Source organism: Eucyclogobius newberryi, unplaced genomic scaffold, assembly GCF_026437365.1.
Source record: "Eucyclogobius newberryi isolate DKJ021-1_F unplaced genomic scaffold, fEucNew1.0.hap1 SCAF_130, whole genome shotgun sequence".
NCBI lineage: Eukaryota > Metazoa > Chordata > Actinopteri > Gobiiformes > Gobiidae > Eucyclogobius > Eucyclogobius newberryi.
In genome coordinates, this window is record NW_027315758.1 from 194,055 (window position 1) to 221,203 (window position 27,149).

Genomic DNA, 27,149 nt, shown 5'->3' on the forward strand with positions numbered 1-27,149 from the left:
AAGCAAATACATCGGCATTATGTCAAATAACATTATTTTGCCATTTTTCCTCAATATCCAGATTAACTGCAGTATATTGAGTGCGCAATAAATTGGCGAGAGTCGATTGATTGAAAGACTTCCAGTTTTTTTATAGCTACATTGGTACAGGGGATTTATTTCAGAGGTAGAAAGATTGATGGCCTCGCTCTCCATTAAACGCAGTTGATTGGACAGGGGCTGAACTTTCGAATGTTGCTGGCTCGCTTTAAAAAAAACATATTGCGGCTTGTCAAGGTGCAAATATTTTATTGAGCGGGCTGTTTGTCTCTGTGGCGCAATTGGCCAGTGCGCTCGGCTCTTAACCGGGAGGTTGGTGGTTCGAGCCCACCCAGGGACGATTGGAAGACGTATGGCAGGCAAAAGCTATGAGGTAATATTGGTCACTGAATATCTAGCTGAAACAGGTTAGAGTAGCATTTAAGAGGCGCTGTGGCTTAGATGGTCAAAGTGCCTGTCTAGTAAACAGGAGATCCTGGGTTCAAATCCCAGCAGTGCCTTCATGATAGCCTTTCAAGCAAATCAGTTGTTTACATGTACAGAAAAACTTATCACCCGAAAGAGCTCTTTTACATTTTTTAATTAGAGATTGAAAAGTATCCCTGAATAAACAGAGTAAATGCACTCTTTTCACTCCTTGTTTCTCAGTTTGATGGTAAGGATTGATTGATTGATGTAGACCGTTTTTGGATGACTGTTTTGCTTTTGTGAAAAAGGGGAATCAGACAAAAGTTGCAAAGGCATTCAAAGGCTGTGAGTTCGAGACCCACCAGAGTCACTGTTGTAACCCCTGTTATCTACATTGGTAAATAGGAAAGCCTGCTTGTGTTATTAACTGATGTAAGGAACTGCTAAATTTGGTTCAATTACCACAGAATCCCAGTGTGCTATAGGCTGGCCACTGCTTGGTAGGAGTTTCCCGTACGTGAGTGACTGTTCCTTCCTTCCTTCACGTCCCGCTCAACCTCGTCTTCTTCTAAAGAGTTTGGCGCTGTCCTCAGAAGCTTTGGTCTTACTCAGCACCTGAGTGGCCCCACCAAGGGCAAAGGGCACACTCTGGACCTGCTAATGACAAAGCGGGTTAATATTTCAAATTACAGTGTGGTAAATGTTACTTTGATGGTTTCTGTATTTCTCCAGGTGCAATGAGTTTGCAGTCTTCTTTGCAAGACTCAGTTCAGAACATTAAAAATACCATTATTTGCAGATAACAAGCACGCAGCCAGCTAGACAACTGGAGTTAACCCATTTTGCATTTGTGGCTGACAAAACTTTCCAAGAGATCACCACAAGTCTGAGTTCCACTACATGCTGCCTTTATGCATTGCCTACTAGATTTTTAAAGTCTATGGTGAGCAGTCTGTTGGCTCCAATCAATCAAAAAGTCAACATGTTGCTTGGATCTGGAATTTTCCCAAGATCCTTAAAACTGCAGTCATTAAGCCTGTCTTAAAGAAGAGCAGTCTTGATGCCACAGTGCTAAATAATTACCGGCCCATCTCAAACCTACTACTACTCAGTTGTCCATTCAAGCATGCAAATCATTTACAACGACAGAAAATGCGCTGCTGTTACAAATTGGAATAAGATGGAAAAGTATCCCTGCACACACAGATTAACTGCACTCTTTTCACTTTTTGATTCTCAGTTTGTTGGCAAGGAATGACTGATGTGGACCCATTTTGGATGAAAACCGTGTTTTGTGTTTGTGGAAATGAGCATCATGGAAGGATGTATGGGCTCTGTGGAGCAATGGATAGCGCATTGGACTTCTAGGCATAATTTGCAAGGCTCACCCTCACGCTGGACACAGCGCCAGATGATATATTTGGTCGGACTCCGGTCCCTTCCTCGTCTCTGAGTTTGTCAGCCGGCGCGAACCCCTGTGGTGAGTGCTGGGCCGTTCCCTTGGTACTCCAGTCAGAGTACCAAGGGCACGGACTTCCATGGTATAGTACCAAGGGCACGGACCTCCAGGGGGCTGAACCAAGGGTGTGTAGCCCGTGTGGGGGTGCTTAAGTGTGGGTCCCCGGGTTCGAAGGGAGAGCCTGGTCCCCGGTGGTCATCCCCGGAGTCCCAGAGCCCGCGACCCGGGGAAGAGTGGCCCGTCCCCAGACTGAGTTTGGGGGAATGCGGGGTGCTCTGGAGGTGCTCCTTGGGTTCCAGGGGGTATTCAGCGGAGGCCATGCCCGGCCGGAGTGGCCCTTCCCCGGGGTGAGTCTGGAGGAGTGGGGGGTGGCTCTGGAGGTGCTCCGGGGGCTCCAGGGGTTCCAGGGGGTGCTGCGGAGGCCACGCCCAGCCAGAGTTGCCCTTCCCCGGGGTGAGTCTGGAGGAGTGGGGGGTGGCTCTGGAGGTGCTCCGGGGGCTCCAGGGGTTCCAGGGGGTGCTCAGTGGAGGCCATACCCAGCCAGAGTGGCCCTTCCCCGGGGTGAGTCTGGAGGAGTGGGGGGTGGCTCTGGAGGTGCTCCGGGGGCTCCAGGGGTTCCAGGGGGTGCTCAGTGGAGGCCATGCCCAGCCAGAGTGGCCCTTCCCCGGGGTGAGTCTGGAGGAGTGGGGGGTGGCTCTGGAGGTGCTCCAGGGGCTCCAAGGGGTGCTCAGTGGAGGCCATGCCCAGCCAGAGTGGCCCTTCCCCGGGGTGAGTCTGGAGGAGTGGGGGGTGGCTCTGGAGGTGCTCCGGGGGCTCCAGGGGTTCCAGGGGGTGCTCAGTGGAGGCCATGCCCAGCCAGAGTGGCCCTTCCCCGGGGTGAGTCTGGAGGAGTGGGGGGGTGGCTCTGGAGGTGCTCCGGGGGCTCCAGGGGTTCAAGGGGGTGCTCAGTGGAGGTCATGAGTAGTCTGTTGGCTCCAATCAATCAAAAAGTCAACATGTTGCTTGGATCTGGAATTTTCCCAAGAGCCTTAAAACTGCAGTCATTAAGCCTCTCTTAAAGAAGAGCAGTCTTGATGCCACAGTGCTAAATAATTACCGGCCCATCTCAAACCTACTACTACTCAGTTGTCCATTCAAGCATGCAAATTATTTACAACGACAGAAAATGCGCTGCTGTTACAAATTGGAATAAGATGGAAAAGTATCCCTGCACACACAGATTAACTGCACTCTTTTCACTTTTTGATTCTCAGTTTGTTGGCAAGGAATGACTGATGTGGACCCATTTTGGATGAAAACCGTGTTTTGCGTTTGTGGAAATGAGCATCATGGAAGGATGTATGGGCGCTGTGGCGCAATGGATAGCGCATTGGACTTCTAGGTGTAATTTGCAAGGGCATTAAAGGTTGTGTGTTCGCGTCCCACCAGAGTCGCTAATGGTGAGAGAACACATTTTTTTTTTACAATGGAAAATCTGCTCGCTTTACTATCTGATGAAAGGCACTGCTGAACGAGGTTCAATTGCCAAGTGTGCTTGAAAAAGTAAGCAAATACATCGGCATTATGTCAAATAACATTATTTTGCCATTTTTCCTCAATATCCAGATTAACTGCAGTATATTGAGTGCGCAATAAATTGGCGAGAGTCGATTGATTGAAAGACTTCCAGTTTTTTTATAGCTACATTGGTACAGGGGATTTATTTCAGAGGTAGAAAGATTGATGGCCTCGCTCTCCATTAAACGCAGTTGATTGGACAGGGGCTGAACTTTCGAATGTTGCTGGCTCGCTTTAAAAAAAACATATTGCGGCTTGTCAAGGTGCAAATATTTTATTGAGCGGGCTGTTTGTCTCTGTGGCGCAATTGGCCAGTGCGCTCGGCTCTTAACCGGGAGGTTGGTGGTTCGAGCCCACCCAGGGACGATTGGAAGAGCTATTGCACGCGCAAAATCTATGAAGTAACATTGGTCACTGAATATCTAGCTGAAACAGGTTAAAGTAGCATTTAAGAGGCGCTGTGGCTTAGATGGTCAAAGTGCCTGTCTAGTAAACAGGAAATCCTGGGTTTAAATCCCAGCAGTGCTTTCATAATAGCCTTTCAAGCAAATCAGTTGTTTACATGTACAGAAAAACTTATCACCCGAAAGAGCTCTTTTACAATTTGCAATTAGAGATTGAAAAGTATCCCTGAATAAGTACCCTGAAGAGTAAATGCACTCTTTTCACTCCTTGTTTCTCAGTTTTTTGGTAAGGAATGATTGATGTAGACCGTTTTCGGATGACTGTTTTGCTTTTGTGAAAAAGGGGAATCAGGCAAAAGTTGCAAAGGCATTCAAAGGCTGTGAGTTCGAGACCCACCAGAGTCACAGAATCAGAGACCCCCCCACGGCCCATGGACAAGGGTGGGTGGGGGTGTATCACAGACCCCCCATCGACGAGGGACCCCCCGTAGATGGAGGCTTTGTATCGCTGACCCCCCCGTGGACGGAGGAGGGGTCTCGCTTTACTCTCTCTCTCTCTTTTTCTCTCTACTTCTTCATCATAAGGACACAATTGTTATATTTATTATTATTTTTTTTTCATGATTATTTAAAATAAAATAAAAATTGACACCATAGCAAGGCAAGGGCGGCAACGGCAGCGATCGTAAGGTCGACAGATACTTAGGTCCGAGCGCAGCGCGGGCAGTAGCTGAGGGCGCACTTGCCACACACGTGTACGAGGCACCCTCGGCACACGTTCGTCGTTTTAGTGTCCTTGCTCCTGGGGCATATTCGGCACCTCTTCTTCTTCGCGGGTACAGCCGCACGCGGGTTCTCTTCTTCCTCTCCCCCCCCTCTCTCCCCTCTCCTCTCCCCTCTCTTCTTCCCTCTTCCGAGATGTCCCCGATGACGCCGGGGCGCGGGTCCTCCTCCCCCCTCCCGCGACGAGCGCGCTCCCCAGCTGCTCCATGAACAGCCTGCGTCTGTGGCGTTTGCCGACCATCCACGTCGGGTTCAGCTCCCGCCACAGGACGAAAGCGTTGTACGCGGACACGTCGATCATGTTGTGGAACAGGACGAGGGGCCAGCGGCAGGTTTTCCTCCTGCAGCTGTAGGTACCCGTCACCTTGTCCAGGTTGTCCACGCCTCCCTTGGTGCGATTGTAATGCAACACGGCCGCCGGTTTGCTCGGAGGATCGCCGTCTCCGTAGTTGGCGCGGCACCGTGGTGAGGATCAGCACGTTCTTGCTCTTCTTCGCCAGGTAGGACCGAGGGGACTCCGTTTGTCGCCGTAGCCGTGGAAGAGGTCCCCGGCGCGGTCTCGCCCAACGTGAACGCGAAGACGGAGGACGCGACCGCTCTGCGCTTCGTGTCGACCAGTTCCCGCGGGATCTCGCTCCTGTTGGCGCGCAGCGTCCCCAGCAGGGTGAGGCCGTCCCTCTCGAAGAATAGCCTTCGGGCGAGCTCGTACGAGGTGAAGAAGTTGTCGCACGTGACGTTGCGGCCCCCCCCGACCCCCAGTCCCAGTGCCTCGGAGAGATCGAGCATGACCCGCGTGGCCAGGTTCTTCTCCGGAGGCGCGCGCTTATCGGATTTCCCGGTGTAAACCTGCATCTTCCAGGCGTAACTGGACAGCGAGTCGCACGCGACCCACAGCTTGATTCCGTACTTCGCAGGCTTTGAGGGAAGGGGCAGCGACCTGTCGAAGAAGAAAGAAGAAAGAAGAAGAAAGAAGAAGAAGGGAAAAAAAATAAAAAATAATGAAGGAAAAACAAGAACACAAGATCAACAAATATTATTTAATTTGAATTTAATTTGTTATTAATTATGTATTTAATTATTCAATGATTTATTTAGTTTATCATTTCCATAAACAGTGCACCTGTGCCATCACGTATGTGTCTCCTCTGAACAACTGCAGGACCAACCGGTGGTTTGGGAGAAACAGACAGGTCAAAGAAGACACAGAAATGATCAGACAGAGCAACATTGATCACATTATCATTTGAAATATTTACCCCCTTTGTAAATATGAGATCTAGAGTGTGTCCTTTGCTGTGGGTGGGGCCTCTCACATGCTGAGTAAGACTGAAGGTTTCAAGGACAGCATCAAGCTCTTTAGCGTTTCTGTCACAAATATTATCAACATGCACATTGAAATCACCTGTAATGACCGAACCATCAAAGTCTGTGCATACGACTGAAAGCATCTCAGTAAAATCATCAATAAAACTTTGGCAGTGCTGGGGAGGCTTGTATAAAACAATGAAGAGAATGGATGGAGACCGTTTTAGCTCCATTTTAAAGGATACATACTCAAATGATGAAAACACCCCAAAAGACAACCTGCGGGTAATTATTTCATCTCTAAAGACAGCACAGACTCCACCCCCTTTTTGTTTTCTCGTGTTTCAGATTCAAACTTAAAGTTGGGTGGAGCAGATTCTATCAGAACTACATTTCCTGTGTTTTTGTCAAGCCATGTTTCAGTTAAAAACATAAAATCAAGATTATAAGAAGAAATAAAATTATTAATTAAGAGAGATTTGTTACATAAGGATCTGACATTTAGCACAGCAAGTTTCAGACTAGTTTCAGTGGGACTGGGCTTTATCTTTTCACAGGGAATATGAATCACATTTCTCAGATTGGGCCTGACTCGCATTTTGTTTTTCCATCTGTGTGATGATGTGACTACAGAAATAGCACTAGGGGGGGCTCTTTTTACATAGGGCCCTGGGTTGGTTTGATTTTTAATGTGACAATAAGTCCCGGCAACGCTGAGACCCAGTGCATCCTAGCTATGGGAGATACCAGGTGAAAGGCGAGGGGGATGGGAGGTGGGGCTTTTGTTGGTGTAGTCGGCTTGTGCAGGGAAGAGTTGATAAGTTTTGACATAGCCCTTGCTATATTGGGCGTGAGTGGAGCCATCTTAATGCCTGATTTGATCAGACTTTCAAAATGGCTGGGAAGGCCCATGGGTGAGAGTGGAGATGAGAAGGAGAATGATGAATCTTTAGTGGGAGTAGATGTTGCAGGGGGAACCCAGGGCTGGTGTGAAGGCAGGGGCGTTGACAGGGATGTTGTTGGGCTTGTCACAGATGGGTCCAAGGCCTTTGAAAATTGTTCCTTTTCTGGAGGCGGTGGAGGTGAATGTGGAGCAGCTGGAGCTGAATCCTTTGCTGCTGGTGGTGGAGCAGCTGCTGATGAATCCTTTGGTGGAGGCTGAGGTTGTGGTGCTTTTGATGTTGAAACATTGGCTCGGTCTCTGGCTGATGGAGCAGGAATTCTTCTCTCATTCCTCTCTTCTCTAACTATCTGCTCAGGACCCTGTCCAGGCCCAGTCCAATGCCTCAGAGCGTGGAGCAGGTTCTCTGTCAGCACCCTCACTCCATCTCTGCATAGGTGGGGGCCATTTCTCTTAAACAGGTCCTCTCGTTTCCAGAATAGATAGAAGTTCTCAATGTAGTGTAGTCCTCTCGGGGCACACTCTTTGGACAGCCATGTGTTCAGCTGAAGAAGCCGGCTAAACTTGTTTATCCTCCTGTCGATGTTTGGAATAGGCCCACTTATGAATGTTTTGATTTCCATTTCATCAAGCACGTCGAATAACTTCAAGAAGTCTTTTTTCAAAACTTCAGTCTGTTCCCGCCGCATGTCCACTGCACCCACGTGCACAATCAGCTGTTTAGCTCCTCCATGCTTAGCCATAATATTTGGAAGGAGTGACGTTATCTCAGAAACAGTGGCGCTTGGAAAAGAATGTGTGTTTATCTTTTCATGCGTCACGTGACTTATCGCGCCGTCTCCAACCAAAACAATCTGCGTGACCTTGGCTCCTGGCACAGATCCTCCTCGCTGTATTTTGGCCACGTCATCTTTCCTTTTTTCATTTGATTCCATCTCTGAAAGTGGTAAAAATCTGTTTGTGAGCTGTATTTTAGGTGACTTCACGTTATCTTTGTATCGTTTAGGCTTTGCTCCAAGTTTGTTCCAAGAAACAGCCAATTTACTCAACAGGGCAAATCAAAGAGAGCAGCCATGTAGGATGCAGGCACATGCTCTGTGGTTTTATTGTGTAGAGGTCATCACATCTGCTTTACACGCAGAAGGTCCTGGGTTCGATCCCCAGTGAAACCAGCTGTGTGTTTCGTGCAAACTCTCATTGACTTTGAGCATGCTGTTGGTGCTTTAAAGCTCCATGACTTTACTGTGCCCCTCTTGCTTACTGAAATAAAAGCTTCATATGTTGAGCTCATATTGTGTTCAATAGCTACAGCGTACCTATCTTTCATTCAGTCCTCTAATTCTTTCAACAAGGTTTAAAGAGGTGCTCAAAGTTCAAGTAGCCGCGGTGTGTGACCTAGCGAAGTCGATGTCAGACACTGTAATATTTTCTGGTCCCCTGCCCAATTGGATCAATGCTGAATTGTACAGCCGTCTCTCAGCATTCAACAACTGGTTATCCAGATGGTGCCCTCAAAACAACGTTGTCTTTATTGATAACTGGAGTGCGTTTTGGGGAAAGCCTGGGCTCATACGCAGGGATGGCATCCATCCGACTTCGGAGGGTACATCCCTATTAGTTCGGAATTTGACCGATACTCTTAGTCGTGTTAAGTGACCATCTAGGGATGAGCCCCGGGCGCAGAGCAGCAGTTTAAGACGCTCCTCTGTCGCTGAACTCTCGCCTGTTCTGTTACATGTGAAGTGTTCAGATTCAAGACAGATAGAGACTGTGTGTGTCCCTCGTGTTCCTCGTACAAATAATGCCAAAAAGTCACATCTCAGAAAAAATATTTCAGGCGTCAGACCAAATAACTTAAGGAAAATAACAATCACAAATGACACAAATATACAAATGAATAAACACGTAAAATATGGACTGCTAAACATTCGAGCAATTTCCTCCAAATCGCTCTTAGTTAATGAATTAATTAGTGACTATAACATAGATCTTCTAGCTCTAACTGAAACGTGGCTTCAACAAGACGACTACGTCAGACTAAATGAGTCCACCCCACCCACCCATGTTAACTTTCAGACTGCCAGGAGCACAGGCCGAGGTGGTGGTGTGGCAGTGATCTCACACTCAAGCCTACTCATGAGCCCTAAAACTAACAATGCATTTCACTCATTTGAAAGCCTTATGCTGTCGATCACATGTCCAAATATGAGAAACCAAAAAGGAGTTTTGTTCATAGTTATCTACCGACCTCCTGGTCCCTACTCAGAGTTTTTAACAGAGTTTTCTGACTTTATATCAAACTTAGTGTTAGCCTGGGATAAAATAGTTAAAGCTGGAGACTTTAATATCCACGTGAACATGAGTGATGACGCTCTCAGTAATGCCTTCAGCGCCTTGTTAGACAGCATTGGTTTCACTCAGAATGTAAATAAACCGACTCACACTCACAAGAATACTCTGGATCTTGTCCTAACGTATGGAACAGAAATTAGTGACCTCATTGTCCTCCCTCAAAACCCTATATTGTCAGATCATTTCCTAATTACCTTTCAGTTTATTCTTAAAGATCATCCAGTCCCACAAAATAAAGTTATAATGAAAAGGACAATATCTGAAAAATCTATCTCAAAATTCAAAGAAATAATAGAGCCAATATTCAGTGACATGTCATGTGATCCTGCTGAGAACAGCTTTAGTCCCAGTTTAAGTGATCAATTTGTCGACTTGACCATGAATTCTCTGAAGTCTGCTCTTGACGTTGTCGCGCCGTTAAAACAGAAGGTCATTAGGCCAAAGCGCCTCCCCATGGTACAACCAAGAACTGCGTTCACATAAACAAAGAGTTAGAAAGTTAGAGGGATTATTTCGTCGCTCTCACACCGAAGAATCCCTAAAAGCATGGAAAAGTTGCCTGCTGTCCTATAAGCAGGCTCTGCGTAAGGCCCAAACCAGATATTATTCAAATCTAATAGAAGTCAACAAAAGTAACACTAAATTCCTTTTCAGCACTGTAGCTAGGCTAACAAACTGTCACAGTGCAGTAGAGCCTTCAATCCCAGCTACACTAAGCTCTGATGATTTCCTCCTATTTTTTAACAATAAAATAAAAACAATCAGAGATAAATTAGATGAAATTACCCCCGCTATTAGCCCTGAACTAGCCCAAGCTGTAAATCTAACGTCCCATATAAATCCACCTGTAAACTTAGAAAGGTCCACAGCTGTTGATCAAGCAGAGATAACTTCAGCCATTATGTCCTCTAAAAGCTCAACTTGTGTCCTAGACCCCATTCCAAGCAGACTCCTCAAAGACATTCTCCCCTGAATTATAGACCCTATTCTTAATATAATAAATACTGAAACTGCACTAGTTAAAGTCACAAATGATTTGTTATTAGCCGCTTACGATGGACTGGTCTCAATCCTGGTTCTGTTGGACCTCAGCGCAGCGTTTGACACCATCGACCACAACATTCTACTGCAGAGGTTAGAATGTGATGTAGGTGTCGGAGGAACAGCCCTCAGCTGGTTTAAATCCTATCTATCTGATAGGTTCCAATTTGTTAATGTAAACCAGAGCTCCTCACCATGCTCTAAAGTAATTTACGGTGTGCCACAGGGTTCGGTACTCGGTCCAATTCTGTTTACTCTTTATATGCTGCCATTAGGCAACATTATCATAAAGCAAGTGTAGCCTCCAGTTCTACTGTAAGAAACCTTGGAGTCTTATTTGACCAGGAGCTCTCATTTAAAGCTCATATAAATCAAGCTTGTAAAACAGCCTATTTCCATTTGCGCAACATAGCCAAAATCAGAAGAATCCTGCCTAAAAGTGATGCCGAAAAACGTATCCATGCATTTGTAACAACTAGATTAGACTACTGTAACTCCCTGCTTGCAGCGTGTCCTAAAAGCTCCATAAAAAGCTTTCAACTGGTTCAAAATGCAGCAGCAAGATTACTAACAGGAACAAAAAGAAGAGAACACATTACGCCGGTGCTGAAGTCTCTTCACTGGCTCCCCGTCGAGTTTAGAATCAAATTCAAAATTCTACTCTTGACCTACAAAGCCATAAATGACATGGCCCCATCCTACCTCAAAGATGTTATAGAACCATATCATCCAAACAGAGCTCTTCGCTCTCAGAATGCCGGCCTTCTGGTGGTCCCAAGAGTCTCTAAAAGTACTGTAGGAGGTAGAGCGTTTAGCTACCAAGCTCCTGTGTTATGGAATCAGCTACCGACCCATGTTAAATATGCTGACACAGTCTCTTCATTTAAGTCCAGGCTTAAAACGTTCCTCTTCGAAATCGCTTATGGTCAGACTAGTTAGGAACAGAAACATAAACCCACAGCTTTAGCTACGCTGCCCTAGGAGTAACTATGCTGGGGGAAGTATGACAGCTTGAGCTCTGTCCTCTTCTTCTGACTACTTATGCTATCAAACAATATTTATTTTTTGATTCCACTTGCAAACTGTTCACCGCCTTCTTTTTCTTTCTCTCACTCCTGAGGACCTGTGGACCCAGATGCCCCTCCCCTGGTGAAGTGGTCCCTGCCCTGTGTGGACGATCCCTCATCTGCCTGAAGAGTGGGTCCAGCTCGCCACCGACGGTCCCTCATCTGCCTGAAGAGTGGGTCCAGTTCGCCTCAGTCGGTCCCTCATCTGCCTGAAGAGTGGGTCCAGTTCGCCTCAGTCGGTCCCTCATCTGCCTGAAGAGTGGGTCCAGTTTGCTTCAGTCGGTCCCTCATCTGCCTGAGGAGTGGGTCCAGCTCCAGTCTCCCTCGTGTCCGTCTGTCCGTCTGTGAGAGTCGGATCTCTCCTTCACTGGAACTCCTCCAGGTTTCTACGCTTTTTTCCCAAAGAGGTTTTTTTTTTTGTAGTTTTTCCTGGCCGAGAAGGAGAGTCTAAGGACAGAGGACCCTGGGACATCGTCCCACGCCACCACAGACATTGTCTGACTCCCTTGCCACCACAGACATTGTCTGACTTCATCGCCACCACAGATATTGTTGATTCATTTCTCCCTGTGGCCCTCAGAGGCAACTGTTGTTGTGATTTTGGGCCTTACAAAAATAAATTGATTTGATGATTTGATTTGATTTGAAATGCGCTTTCTATGTTCACATGCTGAAATCTGGGGATGAACCAGGGACTTCTAGATCTTCAGTCTATCGCTCTGCCAAATGAGTTATTTTGGTAAGGACAGCTGGTGGGTTCATGTCTTAAACAGGAACCTACTTATACACCCCAAGCATTTGATATTTGCTGAATGCCAATGAAACTGCATGTGCACAATCTCTCTAGGTAACTTTGCTGTGGGTTGGTTATCAATCTGATATGATTTAAAACACACATTCAAGGGTGTTTTTTTACGTAGGGGGACCATGTGAAGATTGTTTTGTCATTCCACCCCAAATTCTGTCAACAAGTCGGCAGAAGTTATTAAAAGTTGGTTTGATAACTGTAAAGAGTCTAAAATTCCTGGGAGGTATACCATATAAGCATTTGTGAAGACCTTTTTTCCACATCAAATTTTACAGTTCCTCAACCACACATAAAGAGGCGCCTGAACACGGACTTGAACCCCGGACACTCAGATTAAAACTCTGATGCTCTACGGCCTAAGCTATCCAGGCTCTGGGATGAGAGCATCATATGGCAATAGCATACAATACATACATTGGCCATTAATTCACCTTAGCCAGCACAAAAGCCCAGAGGCAGCCATGAAGACATGTGAAGAGGATCCATTGCGTTGTCAGCACAGGCAAATAAATGAACCATTTTATTGTCACGTTAGGCCCTGGTCAGCGTTGGACAGTACACATTCGTAGTCTGGCAAAGTCAGGATGGCTGAGCGGTCTAAGGGCTGTTTCCGAGTCCCACTTCTAACAGGCATAATCTTGTGCATTATGGAAAATTAAGGAGAGACAGGTCGTGTAACATTGTACAAAGGGACACCACTTGGACACCAATGTTCTAAAAAGAAAAATACCTACCCTTGCTCTGACATTACTTCAAATGGAACCACTTGTGCTTCTTCATGCTCCTCATTTGGGTTGTCTTGTCAAAAATAGGAATTGTACTGCAGCAATCATGACTCATGTTCCAAGTTTTATTTCCAATTAGACCTCAACAAGAGGCACTGTCTGTCTGCAATTCACAGAAAGTGCTTCATAGTTGGATTGTAGTTTTAGCTTCGCCCCCACTTGAATTGAATATTTTTGTATGGGTACTTTCTTTGTGTGTGAGTATTTTTCATTCTGATCATTTTTGAACTCATTTTTGATCAATGAGTTCATTTCTATACAGCTACTTTTTGCTAAGGTAACATTTTGATCCAAGTCGTGTCTACCCTTGCCCTCATGTGCTATGTCTGTGTGCATTTAATAGTGCAATTATTTGCAAAATTGCTTTTGATTTTCATATTTTTGCTAATAAATAAAAGTAGATCCTGATTACCTAGTCTTGATCAACGTTCATGTAGTTCCGCACCTTTATAATGTAGCTCCAATTTGAGCTATGTGAAAGACAGTTACACAAAGGACTTGCAAAACAAATAGTAGATTTACTCAACAGGGCAAATCAAAGAGAGCAGCCATGTAGAATGCAGGCACATGCTCTGTGGTTTCATTGTGTAGAGGTCATCACATCTGCTTTACACGCAGAAGGTCCTGGGTTCAATCCCCAGTGAAACCAGCTGTGTGTTTCATGGAAACTCTCATTGACATTGAGCATGCGGTTGATGCTTTAAAGCTCCATGACTTTACTGGGCCCCTCTTGCATACTGACATAAAAGCTTCATCTGTTGAGCTCATATTGTGTTCAATAGCTACAGTGTAGCTTTCATTTTGTATCTTTCATTCAGTCCTCTAATTCTTTCAACAAGGTTTAAAGAAATGCACTTTCTATGTTCACATGCAGAAACCTGGGGATGAACCAGGGACTTCTAGGAACGTTATCTTCGAGATAAGGGAAATGTCCAAGGTGTCAGGGTCAAGGTAAACGTGTCTATGCTAATCTATATCAAAAAGAGGGAAAGTGAGAAGCTAAGGGAGGAGGAACAGCTGAGTTCTACCCAAATCACGCCACAAAAGAACCGCACACTGAACTCGGCTTACGATTTTGTAGAACTCGGTCCGGCTGGTCCTTGTCCGCGGACTAGATCCGTGGCGAGGCAGCGGCGTGGAGCGGTGTGGCGGGCGAAGGCAGTGGCGTGCCGCGATGTCCGTGACACGGGGCGGCAGCGGTGGCGCGAGGTGGCGCGTGGCGATGTCCGGGAGTTCCTTAGCGGTAGAACGCTTCAGCGGCGTGTTAGCTCCTCACGCGGCCTTTACTCAGATGAGAACGTAGCGCTGATCCACGTAAACGGCGTAGATTACTTCAAAAATAGGAGAAGCGAAGTAGAAAAGAAAGTCTCTGTCCGGTTTAGCGCTTAAGCTTAGTTCCAGGTGTTTCCAGGTGTTTTCAGAGTTCAGGGGGGCGATGAGGCTGGCCTAGTCTTGTCGACCCACGTGGCGGACGCTTTGTTGAGACAAAGGAAAAGTAAACAGGCTCGTCCGTGGAGACGGCTTCAAAGAGATAGACAAAGGCTTGAACAAAAAAAAAAGAAGAAGAGAGCAAGAAGAGAAGAGAGGAGAAGAGAGCGTTCCAAGCTCGGAGCGTCTTTTTGTCACCTAGCGCCGCAGGGCACGCTGGGAGCGAAAGGGGCGGGCGCTACTGCGACGACACGTTAAACACTTTTGCCAGTTTGTGCACATTATTTCTTGAGGTAGATACATTTTACATCTTCGTTCACCTGTGATGGGCACTCGAGTTAAAGCATTGGGAATATAAAACCTTAAACAGTGGAAAAATACGTAACACAAGGTGAAACATGCGGTGTACGGAGTTGATTCGGACAAACATTCATGGCATAATCACATAAAACATAGTTTTCATCGGGGCGTCCTCCTGTAAGACTGTGGGGGAGAAGGTCTGTTATCGCCAAAGTCACAGCGGCTCCCTGCGGTGAGGGAGAGAGGGAGAAAGAAAACCCCCCAATGTTCAAAGAGAGATTTTCTGTTATCTGGCCGTGGAATGTCCATCTCCATTCCCCTACACTTGCAATGAGTTCAAATATAGGACAAACCGATTGTCAGGAGTGGGATTAGAACCCATTCCTCCACTTGTAGACCAAATTTGCTTACGCTTAGGTAGGAGTTTACCTTGACCCTGACACCTTGGACATTTCAGCGATGCTGACATTGAGCTCCCTTATCTCAAAGATAACGTTCCAAAAATCAGTACAAAGTAAATGCTTTGGCAACCTTACACTAGATGAAGTCTTTCCAATTATGTACAGTCCATATAAAGAGATGACTTAAACAGGTGATGAGAATTGAGTGAAATAGTTGAAATCTCCTTGTTACAGAGGGTTTAATTATTCTTCTTTCGGTTCCAACAGAAGAAAATTTATGACCAAGATTTCACGGGTTGTAATGGCAAGCAGTCCATAAAGCTTAAAATCAACTCCGCCCAACGTGGGGCTCAAACCCACGACCCTGAGATTAAGAGTCTCATGCTCTAACGACTGAGCTAGCCAGGCTGGCTGTCCAACAGTCAATAAAAGGTCATAATGAAAACCCAGAATTTTTCAGTTCCAAGTCTGGTAAATTAATCTGTCACTTTAATTTCTCAGTGAGTGGTCACAATTACAGTATAAGACATATGATACAGTTCACTCTGAATGTACTCAATGCTTTGACAGTACAGCATCTACGTAGTAGATTGGCCATCACATCACAATTCATCATTGGAAGTAACACTTAATTTGAAATCTTAAGCCAATACGACAATTTTCCATCCATTGTCACACATATGTGCTTGTAATTTAGGGTGTAAAAATGGCTTCCTTTCCAAAGGAATTTTTTTTTTTTTGTCAGGAGTGGGATTTGAACCCACGCCTCCATTCAGAGACCAGAATCCCCTGTGGTGAGGAAGGAGTTTACCTTGAGTCTGGCGCCTTAGACCGCTCGGCCATCCTGACACTTTATTTGTGTGAACTGTGAGTATACAGAATCAGATCCGTTATTACAGTAGCACAAATGACCGTACCTATACTTTGGTAAAAAAAACACATCAAACTGCTGTCTCTTTTTAAAGGAGTTTGATGTGGTTGTTGTCACATCAAACTACTGCGACCTTTAAAAGTCCACATCAAGCTAATGCTTCTTTTTAAAGTCTATTGCAATTGAGATGTCAGTCGAGAGCCGTAACAGCAGTAGTGCATCCAAGAAAGCTGTGTAGTGAATGGATATAGAACCTTTAGTGAAGCAGGAGCCAACAGGCTATTCACATCCTTGTGTAGGGTCTCAAACTACAGGTATTCAGTTTACGATTAAGGAAGATTTCTTAGCAGAAACGAGACAAGACGGGGCACCAGGGTAAAACCCAAAAAGCTAAGATACGGTCCTTAATCGCGCTCGTTAAAAGGTCTGAAGGGTGTTTCACGATTCAGGGACTTACGCATAGTCTAATCAAACAAACAATAGTCAATAACTCTTTCGTGTAGTTTATTTATCAAAAGGGCAATCAAAAAGGGCACCGGAGCAGAAATGCGCACAGGTAAATCACAGGTGATGTTATATCAGATTTAACAGCAGATTTCATGCAGATAATGTTAAACCAGGGTTTTGCCTTTGATAATCAAACGTGTCTATGCTAATCTATATCAAAAAGAGGGAAAGTGAGAAGCTAAGGGAGTAGGAACAGCTGAGTTCTACCCAAATCACGCCACAAAAGAACCGCACACTGAAGTCGGCTTACGATTTTGTAGAACTCGGTCCGGCTGGTCCTTGTCCGCGGACGAGATCCGTGGCGAGGCAGCGGCGTGGAGCGGTGTGGCGGGCGAAGGCAGTGGTGTGCCGCGATGTCCGTGGCGCGGGGCGGCAGCGGTGGCGCGAGACGGCGCGTAGAGCGGTGTGGCGGGCGAAGGCAGTGGCGTGCCGAGATGTCCGTGACGCGGGGCGGCAGCGGTGGCGCGAGGTGGCGCGTGGCGATGTCCGGGAGTTCCTTTGCGGTAGAACGCTTTAGCTGCGTGTTAGCTCCTCACGCGGCCTTTACTCAGATGAGAACGTAGCGCTGATCCACGTAAACGGCGTAGATTACTTCAAAAATAGGAGAAGCGAAGTAGAAAAGAAAGTCTCTGTCCGGTTTAGCGCTTAAGCTTAGTTCCAGGTGTTTCCAGGTGTTTTCAGAGTTCAGGGGGGCGATGAGGCTGGCCTAGTCTTGTCGACCCACGTGGCGGACGCTTTGTTGAGACAAAGGAAAAGTAAACAGGCTCGTCCGTGGAGACGGCTTCAAAGAGATAGACAAAGGCTTGAACAAAAAAAAAAGAAGAAGAGAGCAAGAAGAGAAGAGAGGAGAAGAGAGCGTTCCAAGCTCGGAGCGTCTTTTTGTCACCTAGCGCCGCAGGGCACGCTGGGAGCGAAAGGGGCGGGCGCTACTGCGACGACACGTAAAACACTTTTGCCAGTTTGTGCACATTATTTCTTGAGGTAGATACATTTTACATCTTCTTTCACCTGTGATGGGCACTCGAGTTAAAGCATTGGGAATATAAAACCTTAAACAGTGGAAAAATACGTAACACAAGGTGAAACATGCGGTGTACGGAGTTGATTCGGACAAACATTCATGGCATAATCACATAAAACATAGTTTTCATCTGGGCGTCCTCCTGTAAGACTGTGGGGGAGAAGGTCTGTTATCGCCAAAGTCACAGCGGCTCCCTGCGGTGAGGGAGAGAGGGAGAAAGAAAACCCCCCAATGTTCAAAGAGAGATTTTCTGTTATCTGGCCGTGGAATGTCCATCTCCAATCCCCTACACTTGCAATGAGTTCAAATATAGGACAAACCGATTGTCAGGAGTGGGATTAGAACCCATTCCTCCACTTGTAGACCAAATTTGCTTACGCTTAGGTAGGAGTTTACCTTGACCCTGACACCTTGGACATTTCAGCGATGCTGACATTGAGCTCCCTTATCTCAAAGATAACGTTCCAAAAATCAGTACAAAGTAAATGCTTTGGCAACCTTACACTAGATGAAGTCTTTCCAATTATGTACAGTCCATATAAAGAGATGACTTAAACAGGTGATGAGAATTGAGTGAAATAGTTGAAATCTCATTGTTACAGAGGGTTTAATTATTCTTCTTTCGGTTCCAACAGAAGAAAATTTATGACCAAGATTTCACGGGTTGTAATGGCAAGCAGTCCATAAAGCTTAAAATCAACTCCGCCCAACGTGGGGCTCGAACCCACGACCCTGAGATTAAGAGTCTCATGCTCTACCGACTGAGCTAGCCAGGCTGGCTGTCCAACAGTCAATAAAAGGTCATAATGAAAACCCAGAATTTTTCAGTTCCAAGACTGGTAAATTAATCTGTCACTTTAATTTCTCAGTGAGTGGTCACAATTACAGTATAAGACATATGATACAGTTCACTCTGAATGTACTCAATGCTTTGACATTACAGCATCTACGTAGTAGATTGGCCATCACATCACAATTCATCATTGGAAGTAACACTTCATTTGAAATCTTAAGCCAATACGACAATTTTTCATCCATTGTCACACATATGTGCTTGTAATTTAGGGTGTAAAAATGGCTTCCTTTCCAAAGGATTTTTTTTATTTTTTTTATCAGGAGTGGGATTTGAACCCACGCCTCCATTCAGAGACCAGAATCCCCTGTGGCGAGGAAGGAGTTTACCTTGAGTCTGGCGCCTTAGACCGCTCGGCCATCCTGACACTTTATTTGTGTGAACTGAGTATACAGAATCAGATCCGTTATTACAGTAGCACGAATGACCGTACCTATACTTTGGTAAAAAAACACATCAAACTGCTGTCTCTTTTTAAAGGAGTTTGATGTGGTTGTTGTCACATCAAACTACTGCGACCTTTAAAAGTCCACATCAAGCTAATGCTTCTTTTTAAAGTCTATTGCAATTGAGATGTCAGTCGAGAGCCGTAACAGCAGTAGTGCATCCAAGAAAGCTGTGTAGTGAATGGATATAGAACCTTTAGTGAAGCAGGAGCCAACAGGCTATTCACATCCTTGTGTAGGGTCTCAAACTACAGGTATTCAGTTTACGATTAAGGAAGATTTCTTAGCAGAAACGAGACAAGACGGGGCACCAGGGTAAAACCCAAAAAGCTAAGATACGGTCCTTAATCGCGCTCGTTAAAAGGTCTGAAGGGTGTTTCACGATTCAGGGACTTACGCATAGTCTAATCAAACAAACAATAGTCAATAACTCTTTCGTGTAGTTTATTTATCAAAAGGGCAATCAAAAAGGGCACCGGAGCAGAAATGCGCACAGGTAAATCACAGGTGATGTTATATCAGATTTAACAGCAGATTTCATGCAGATAATGTTAAACCAGGGTTTTGCCTTTGATAATCAAACGTGTCTATGCTAATCTATATCAAAAAGAGGGAAAGTGAGAAGCTAAGGGAGTAGGAACAGCTGAGTTCTACCCAAATCACGCCACAAAAGAACCGCACACTGAAGTCGGCTTACGATTTTGTAGAACTCGGTCCGGCTGGTCCTTGTCCGTGGACGAGATCCGTGGCAAGGCAGCGGCGTGGAGCGGTGTGGCGGGCGAAGGCAGTGGTGTGCCGCGATGTCCGTGGCGCGGGGCGGCAGCGGTGGCGCGAGACGGCGCGTAGAGCGGTGTGGCGGGCGAAGGCAGTGGCGTGCCGAGATGTCCGTGACGCGGGGCGGCAGCGGTGGCGCGAGGTGGCGCGTGGCGATGTCCGGGAGTTCCTTTGCGGTAGAACGCTTTAGCTGCGTGTTAGCTCCTCACGCGGCCTTTACTCAGATGAGAACGTAGCGCTGATCCACGTAAACGGCGTAGATTACTTCAAAAATAGGAGAAGCGAAGTAGAAAAGAAAGTCTCTGTCCGGTTTAGCGCTTAAGCTTAGTTCCAGGTGTTTCCAGGTGTTTTCAGAGTTCAGGGGGGCGATGAGGCTGGCCTAGTCTTGTCGACCCACGTGGCGGACGCTTTGTTGAGACAAAGGAAAAGTAAACAGGCTCGTCCGTGGAGACGGCTTCAAAGAGATAGACAAAGGCTTGAACAAAAAAAAAAGAAGAAGAGAGCAAGAAGAGAAGAGAGGAGAAGAGAGCGTTCCAAGCTCGGAGCGTCTTTTTGTCACCTAGCGCCGCAGGGCACGCTGGGAGCGAAAGGGGCGGGCGCTACTGCGACGACACGTTAAACACTTTTGCCAGTTTGTGCACATTATTTCTTGAGGTAGATACATTTTACATCTTCTTTCACCTGTGATGGGCACTCGAGTTAAAGCATTGGGAATATAAAACCTTAAACAGTGGAAAAATACGTAACACAAGGTGAAACATGCGGTGTACGGAGTTGATTCGGACAAACATTCATGGCATAATCACATAAAACATAGTTTTCATCTGGGCGTCCTCCTGTAAGACTGTGGGGGAGAAGGTCTGTTATCGCCAAAGTCACAGCGGCTCCCTGCGGTGAGGGAGAGAGGGAGAAAGAAAACCCCCCAATGTTCAAAGAGAGATTTTCTGTTATCTGGCCGTGGAATGTCCATCTCCATTCCCCTACACTTGCAATGAGTTCAAATATAGGACAAACCGATTGTCAGGAGTGGGATTAGAACCCATTCCTCCACTTGTAGACCAAATTTGCTTACGCTTAGGTAGGAGTTTACCTTGACCCTGACACCTTGGACATTTCAGCGATGTTGACATTGAGCTCCCTTATCTCAAAGATAACGTTCCAAAAATCAGTACAAAGTAAATGCTTTGGCAACCTTACACTAGATGAAGTCTTTCCAATTATGTACAGTCCATATAAAGAGATGACTTAAACAGGTGATGAGAATTGAGTGAAATAGTTGAAATCTCATTGTTACAGAGGGTTTAATTATTCTTCTTTCGGTTCCAACAGAAGAAAATTTATGACCAAGATTTCACAGGTTGTAATGGCATGCAGTCCATAAAGCTTAAAATCAACTCCGCCCAACTTGGGGCTCGAACCCACGACCCTGAGATTAAGAGTCTCATTCTCTACCGACTGAGCTAGCCAGGCTGGCTGTCCAACAGTCAATAAAAGGTCATAATGAAAACCCAGAATTTTTCAGTTCCAAGACTGGTAAATTAATCTGTCACTTTAATTTCTCAGTGAGTGGTCACAATTACAGTATAAGACATATGATACAGTTCACTCTGAATGTACTCAATGCTTTGACATTACAGCATCTACGTAGTAGATTGGCCATCACATCACAATTCATCATTGGAAGTAACACTTCATTTGAAATCTTAAGCCAATACGACAATTTTTCATCCATTGTCACACATATGTGCTTGTAATTTAGGGTGTAAAAATTGCTTCCTTTCCAAAGGATTTTTTTTTTTTTTTGTCAGGAGTGGGATTTGAACGCCTCCATTCAGAGACCAGAATCCCCTGTGGCGAGGAAGGAGTTTACCTTGAGTCTGGCGCCTTAGACCACTCGGCCATCCTGACACTTTATTTATGTGAACTGTGAGTATACAGAATCAGATCCGTTATTACAGTAGCACAAATGACCGTACCTATACTTTGGTAAAAAAACACATCAAACTGCTGTCTCTTTTTAAAGGAGTTTGATGTGGTTGTTGTCACATCAAACTACTGCGACCTTTAAAAGTCCACATCAAGCTAATGCTTCTTTTTAAAGTCTATTGCAATTGAGATGTCAGTCGAGAGCCGTAACAGCAGTAGTGCATCCAAGAAAGCTGTGTAGTGAATGGATATAGAACCTTTAGTGAAGCAGGAGCCAACAGGCTATTCACATCCTTGTGTAGGGTCTCAAACTACAGGTATTCAGTTTACGATTAAGGAAGATTTCTTAGCAGAAACGAGACAAGACGGGGCACCAGGGTAAAACCCAAAAAGCTAAGATACGGTCCTTAATCGCGCTCGTTAAAAGGTCTGAAGGGTGTTTCACGATTCAGGGACTTACGCATAGTCTAATCAAACAAACAATAGTCAATAACTCTTTCGTGTAGTTTATTTATCAAAAGGGCAATCAAAAAGGGCACCGGAGCAGAAATGCGCACAGGTAAATCACAGGTGATGTTATATCAGATTTAACAGCAGATTTCATGCAGATAATGTTAAACCAGGGTTTTGCCTTTGATAATCAAACGTGTCTATGCTAATCTATATCAAAAAGAGGGAAAGTGAGAAGCTAAGGGAGGAGGAACAGCTGAGTTCTACCCAAATCACGCCACAAAAGAACCGCACACTGAAGTCGGCTTACGATTTTGTAGAACTCGGTCCGGCTGGTCCTTGTCCGCGGACGAGATCCGTGGCGAGGCAGCGGCGTGGAGCGGTGTGGCGGGCGAAGGCAGTGGTGTGCCGCGATGTCCGTGGCGCGGGGCGGAAGCGGTGGCGCGAGACGGCGCGTAGAGCGGTGTGGCGGGCGAAGGCAGTGGCGTGCCGAGATGTCCGTGACGCGGGGCGGCAGCGGTGGCGCGAGGTGGCGCGTGGCGATGTCCGGGAGTTCCTTTGCGGTAGAACGCTTTAGCTGCGTGTTAGCTCCTCACGCGGCCTTTACTCAGATGAGAACGTAGCGCTGATCCACGTAAACGGCGTAGATTACTTCAAAAATAGGAGAAGCGAAGTAGAAAAGAAAGTCTCTGTCCGGTTTAGCGCTTAAGCTTAGTTCCAGGTGTTTCCAGGTGTTTTCAGAGTTCAGGGGGGCGATGAGGCTGGCCTAGTCTTGTCGACCCACGTGGCGGACGCTTTGTTGAGACAAAGGAAAAGTAAACAGGCTCGTCCGTGGAGACGGCTTCAAAGAGATAGACAAAGGCTTGAACAAAAAAAAAAGAAGAAGAGAGCAAGAAGAGAAGAGAGGAGAAGAGAGCGTTCCAAGCTCGGAGCGTCTTTTTGTCACCTAGCGCCGCAGGGCACGCTGGGAGCGAAAGGGGCGGGCGCTACTGCGACGACACGTAAAACACTTTTGCCAGTTTGTGCACATTATTTCTTGAGGTAGATACATTTTACATCTTCTTTCACCTGTGATGGGCACTCGAGTTAAAGCATTGGGAATATAAAACCTTAAACAGTGGAAAAATACGTAACACAAGGTGAAACATGCGGTGTACGGAGTTGATTCGGACAAACATTCATGGCATAATCACATAAAACATAGTTTTCATCTGGGCGTCCTCCTGTAAGACTGTGGGGGAGAAGGTCTGTTATCGCCAAAGTCACAGCGGCTCCCTGCGGTGAGGGAGAGAGGGAGAAAGAAAACCCCCCAATGTTCAAAGAGAGATTTTCTGTTATCTGGCCGTGGAATGTCCATCTCCAATCCCCTACACTTGCAATGAGTTCAAATATAGGACAAACCGATTGTCAGGAGTGGGATTAGAACCCATTCCTCCACTTGTAGACCAAATTTGCTTACGCTTAGGTAGGAGTTTACCTTGACCCTGACACCTTGGACATTTCAGCGATGCTGACATTGAGCTCCCTTATCTCAAAGATAACGTTCCAAAAATCAGTACAAAGTAAATGCTTTGGCAACCTTACACTAGATGAAGTCTTTCCAATTATGTACAGTCCATATAAAGAGATGACTTAAACAGGTGATGAGAATTGAGTGAAATAGTTGAAATCTCATTGTTACAGAGGGTTTAATTATTCTTCTTTCGGTTCCAACAGAAGAAAATTTATGACCAAGATTTCACGGGTTGTAATGGCAAGCAGTCCATAAAGCTTAAAATCAACTCCGCCCAACGTGGGGCTCGAACCCACGACCCTGAGATTAAGAGTCTCATGCTCTACCGACTGAGCTAGCCAGGCTGGCTGTCCAACAGTCAATAAAAGGTCATAATGAAAACCCAGAATTTTTCAGTTCCAAGACTGGTAAATTAATCTGTCACTTTAATTTCTCAGTGAGTGGTCACAATTACAGTATAAGACATATGATACAGTTCACTCTGAATGTACTCAATGCTTTGACATTACAGCATCTACGTAGTAGATTGGCCATCACATCACAATTCATCATTGGAAGTAACACTTCATTTGAAATCTTAAGCCAATACGACAATTTTTCATCCATTGTCACACATATGTGCTTGTAATTTAGGGTGTAAAAATGGCTTCCTTTCCAAAGGATTTTTTTTATTTTTTTTATCAGGAGTGGGATTTGAACCCACGCCTCCATTCAGAGACCAGAATCCCCTGTGGCGAGGAAGGAGTTTACCTTGAGTCTGGCGCCTTAGACCGCTCGGCCATCCTGACACTTTATTTGTGTGAACTGAGTATACAGAATCAGATCCGTTATTACAGTAGCACGAATGACCGTACCTATACTTTGGTAAAAAAACACATCAAACTGCTGTCTCTTTTTAAAGGAGTTTGATGTGGTTGTTGTCACATCAAACTACTGCGACCTTTAAAAGTCCACATCAAGCTAATGCTTCTTTTTAAAGTCTATTGCAATTGAGATGTCAGTCGAGAGCCGTAACAGCAGTAGTGCATCCAAGAAAGCTGTGTAGTGAATGGATATAGAACCTTTAGTGAAGCAGGAGCCAACAGGCTATTCACATCCTTGTGTAGGGTCTCAAACTACAGGTATTCAGTTTACGATTAAGGAAGATTTCTTAGCAGAAACGAGACAAGACGGGGCACCAGGGTAAAACCCAAAAAGCTAAGATACGGTCCTTAATCGCGCTCGTTAAAAGGTCTGAAGGGTGTTTCACGATTCAGGGACTTACGCATAGTCTAATCAAACAAACAATAGTCAATAACTCTTTCGTGTAGTTTATTTATCAAAAGGGCAATCAAAAAGGGCACCGGAGCAGAAATGCGCACAGGTAAATCACAGGTGATGTTATATCAGATTTAACAGCAGATTTCATGCAGATAATGTTAAACCAGGGTTTTGCCTTTGATAATCAAACGTGTCTATGCTAATCTATATCAAAAAGAGGGAAAGTGAGAAGCTAAGGGAGTAGGAACAGCTGAGTTCTACCCAAATCACGCCACAAAAGAACCGCACACTGAAGTCGGCTTACGATTTTGTAGAACTCGGTCCGGCTGGTCCTTGTCCGTGGACGAGATCCGTGGCAAGGCAGCGGCGTGGAGCGGTGTGGCGGGCGAAGGCAGTGGTGTGCCGCGATGTCCGTGGCGCGGGGCGGCAGCGGTGGCGCGAGACGGCGCGTAGAGCGGTGTGGCGGGCGAAGGCAGTGGCGTGCCGAGATGTCCGTGACGCGGGGCGGCAGCGGTGGCGCGAGGTGGCGCGTGGCGATGTCCGGGAGTTCCTTTGCGGTAGAACGCTTTAGCTGCGTGTTAGCTCCTCACGCGGCCTTTACTCAGATGAGAACGTAGCGCTGATCCACGTAAACGGCGTAGATTACTTCAAAAATAGGAGAAGCGAAGTAGAAAAGAAAGTCTCTGTCCGGTTTAGCGCTTAAGCTTAGTTCCAGGTGTTTCCAGGTGTTTTCAGAGTTCAGGGGGGCGATGAGGCTGGCCTAGTCTTGTCGACCCACGTGGCGGACGCTTTGTTGAGACAAAGGAAAAGTAAACAGGCTCGTCCGTGGAGACGGCTTCAAAGAGATAGACAAAGGCTTGAACAAAAAAAAAAGAAGAAGAGAGCAAGAAGAGAAGAGAGGAGAAGAGAGCGTTCCAAGCTCGGAGCGTCTTTTTGTCACCTAGCGCCGCAGGGCACGCTGGGAGCGAAAGGGGCGGGCGCTACTGCGACGACACGTTAAACACTTTTGCCAGTTTGTGCACATTATTTCTTGAGGTAGATACATTTTACATCTTCTTTCACCTGTGATGGGCACTCGAGTTAAAGCATTGGGAATATAAAACCTTAAACAGTGGAAAAATACGTAACACAAGGTGAAACATGCGGTGTACGGAGTTGATTCGGACAAACATTCATGGCATAATCACATAAAACATAGTTTTCATCTGGGCGTCCTCCTGTAAGACTGTGGGGGAGAAGGTCTGTTATCGCCAAAGTCACAGCGGCTCCCTGCGGTGAGGGAGAGAGGGAGAAAGAAAACCCCCCAATGTTCAAAGAGAGATTTTCTGTTATCTGGCCGTGGAATGTCCATCTCCATTCCCCTACACTTGCAATGAGTTCAAATATAGGACAAACCGATTGTCAGGAGTGGGATTAGAACCCATTCCTCCACTTGTAGACCAAATTTGCTTACGCTTAGGTAGGAGTTTACCTTGACCCTGACACCTTGGACATTTCAGCGATGTTGACATTGAGCTCCCTTATCTCAAAGATAACGTTCCAAAAATCAGTACAAAGTAAATGCTTTGGCAACCTTACACTAGATGAAGTCTTTCCAATTATGTACAGTCCATATAAAGAGATGACTTAAACAGGTGATGAGAATTGAGTGAAATAGTTGAAATCTCATTGTTACAGAGGGTTTAATTATTCTTCTTTCGGTTCCAACAGAAGAAAATTTATGACCAAGATTTCACAGGTTGTAATGGCATGCAGTCCATAAAGCTTAAAATCAACTCCGCCCAACTTGGGGCTCGAACCCACGACCCTGAGATTAAGAGTCTCATTCTCTACCGACTGAGCTAGCCAGGCTGGCTGTCCAACAGTCAATAAAAGGTCATAATGAAAACCCAGAATTTTTCAGTTCCAAGACTGGTAAATTAATCTGTCACTTTAATTTCTCAGTGAGTGGTCACAATTACAGTATAAGACATATGATACAGTTCACTCTGAATGTACTCAATGCTTTGACATTACAGCATCTACGTAGTAGATTGGCCATCACATCACAATTCATCATTGGAAGTAACACTTCATTTGAAATCTTAAGCCAATACGACAATTTTTCATCCATTGTCACACATATGTGCTTGTAATTTAGGGTGTAAAAATTGCTTCCTTTCCAAAGGATTTTTTTTTTTTTTTGTCAGGAGTGGGATTTGAACGCCTCCATTCAGAGACCAGAATCCCCTGTGGCGAGGAAGGAGTTTACCTTGAGTCTGGCGCCTTAGACCACTCGGCCATCCTGACACTTTATTTATGTGAACTGTGAGTATACAGAATCAGATCCGTTATTACAGTAGCACAAATGACCGTACCTATACTTTGGTAAAAAAACACATCAAACTGCTGTCTCTTTTTAAAGGAGTTTGATGTGGTTGTTGTCACATCAAACTACTGCGACCTTTAAAAGTCCACATCAAGCTAATGCTTCTTTTTAAAGTCTATTGC

General features: G+C 45.7%; 13 non-coding genes across 13 annotated transcripts; 5 read left to right on the forward strand and 8 right to left on the reverse strand.

The window, feature by feature from the left end:
* The first annotated feature begins 305 nt into the window (after nt 1-305).
* trnak-cuu (transfer RNA lysine (anticodon CUU)) lies at nt 306-379 on the forward strand. Its single transcript has one exon. It is a non-coding gene; the product is annotated as a tRNA-Lys (tRNA).
* An 86-nt stretch (nt 380-465) lies between these two features.
* Nucleotides 466-539, forward strand: trnat-agu (transfer RNA threonine (anticodon AGU)). The gene has a single exon. It is a non-coding gene; the product is annotated as a tRNA-Thr (tRNA).
* Nucleotides 540-3,755: 3,216 nt separating this feature from the next.
* On the forward strand, nt 3,756-3,829 carry trnak-cuu (transfer RNA lysine (anticodon CUU)). Its single transcript has one exon. It is a non-coding gene; the product is annotated as a tRNA-Lys (tRNA).
* Nucleotides 3,830-7,955: 4,126 nt separating this feature from the next.
* Nucleotides 7,956-8,028, forward strand: trnav-uac (transfer RNA valine (anticodon UAC)). Its single transcript has one exon. It is a non-coding gene; the product is annotated as a tRNA-Val (tRNA).
* A 5,457-nt stretch (nt 8,029-13,485) lies between these two features.
* trnav-uac (transfer RNA valine (anticodon UAC)) lies at nt 13,486-13,558 on the forward strand. The gene has a single exon. It is a non-coding gene; the product is annotated as a tRNA-Val (tRNA).
* A 1,815-nt stretch (nt 13,559-15,373) lies between these two features.
* trnak-cuu (transfer RNA lysine (anticodon CUU)) lies at nt 15,374-15,446 on the reverse strand. The gene has a single exon. It is a non-coding gene; the product is annotated as a tRNA-Lys (tRNA).
* A 331-nt stretch (nt 15,447-15,777) lies between these two features.
* trnal-caa (transfer RNA leucine (anticodon CAA)) lies at nt 15,778-15,887 on the reverse strand. Its single transcript has 2 exons — nt 15,850-15,887; nt 15,778-15,823 (listed from the first exon to the last, which is right to left on the reverse strand). It is a non-coding gene; the product is annotated as a tRNA-Leu (tRNA).
* Nucleotides 15,888-18,140: 2,253 nt separating this feature from the next.
* trnak-cuu (transfer RNA lysine (anticodon CUU)) lies at nt 18,141-18,213 on the reverse strand. Its single transcript has one exon. It is a non-coding gene; the product is annotated as a tRNA-Lys (tRNA).
* Nucleotides 18,214-18,547: 334 nt separating this feature from the next.
* Nucleotides 18,548-18,657, reverse strand: trnal-caa (transfer RNA leucine (anticodon CAA)). The gene is made up of 2 exons: nt 18,620-18,657; nt 18,548-18,593 (listed from the first exon to the last, which is right to left on the reverse strand). It is a non-coding gene; the product is annotated as a tRNA-Leu (tRNA).
* Nucleotides 18,658-20,907: 2,250 nt separating this feature from the next.
* trnak-cuu (transfer RNA lysine (anticodon CUU)) lies at nt 20,908-20,980 on the reverse strand. Its single transcript has one exon. It is a non-coding gene; the product is annotated as a tRNA-Lys (tRNA).
* Nucleotides 20,981-23,670: 2,690 nt separating this feature from the next.
* On the reverse strand, nt 23,671-23,743 carry trnak-cuu (transfer RNA lysine (anticodon CUU)). The gene has a single exon. It is a non-coding gene; the product is annotated as a tRNA-Lys (tRNA).
* A 334-nt stretch (nt 23,744-24,077) lies between these two features.
* Nucleotides 24,078-24,187, reverse strand: trnal-caa (transfer RNA leucine (anticodon CAA)). The gene is made up of 2 exons: nt 24,150-24,187; nt 24,078-24,123 (listed from the first exon to the last, which is right to left on the reverse strand). It is a non-coding gene; the product is annotated as a tRNA-Leu (tRNA).
* A 2,250-nt stretch (nt 24,188-26,437) lies between these two features.
* Nucleotides 26,438-26,510, reverse strand: trnak-cuu (transfer RNA lysine (anticodon CUU)). Its single transcript has one exon. It is a non-coding gene; the product is annotated as a tRNA-Lys (tRNA).
* Nucleotides 26,511-27,149: the final 639 nt, after the last annotated feature.